Genomic DNA, 217 nt, shown 5'->3' with positions numbered 1-217 from the left:
ATCTGTTAGAGACAAACAGACATCTAAGATATATGGACATATGAGTAAAAAAAAATATGTTATTTTCCATTTGTATTTAAGGAAAAATTATTGCCATTTGAGGTATTCCTCAAGGATGGTTATAACACATTCATATTCTACATCATGGTTATATATGCATATTGAAGGCCCAGTACGCAAGTTTACGTAAACACACACATTCACATACACCCAGATT

This window comes from Penaeus monodon, chromosome 23 (genome assembly GCF_015228065.2).
Source record: "Penaeus monodon isolate SGIC_2016 chromosome 23, NSTDA_Pmon_1, whole genome shotgun sequence".
NCBI classification, from domain to species: Eukaryota; Metazoa; Arthropoda; class Malacostraca; order Decapoda; family Penaeidae; genus Penaeus; species Penaeus monodon.
The sequence above is the reverse complement of the archived record's forward strand: the minus strand, read 5'-3'. Positions refer to the sequence as shown.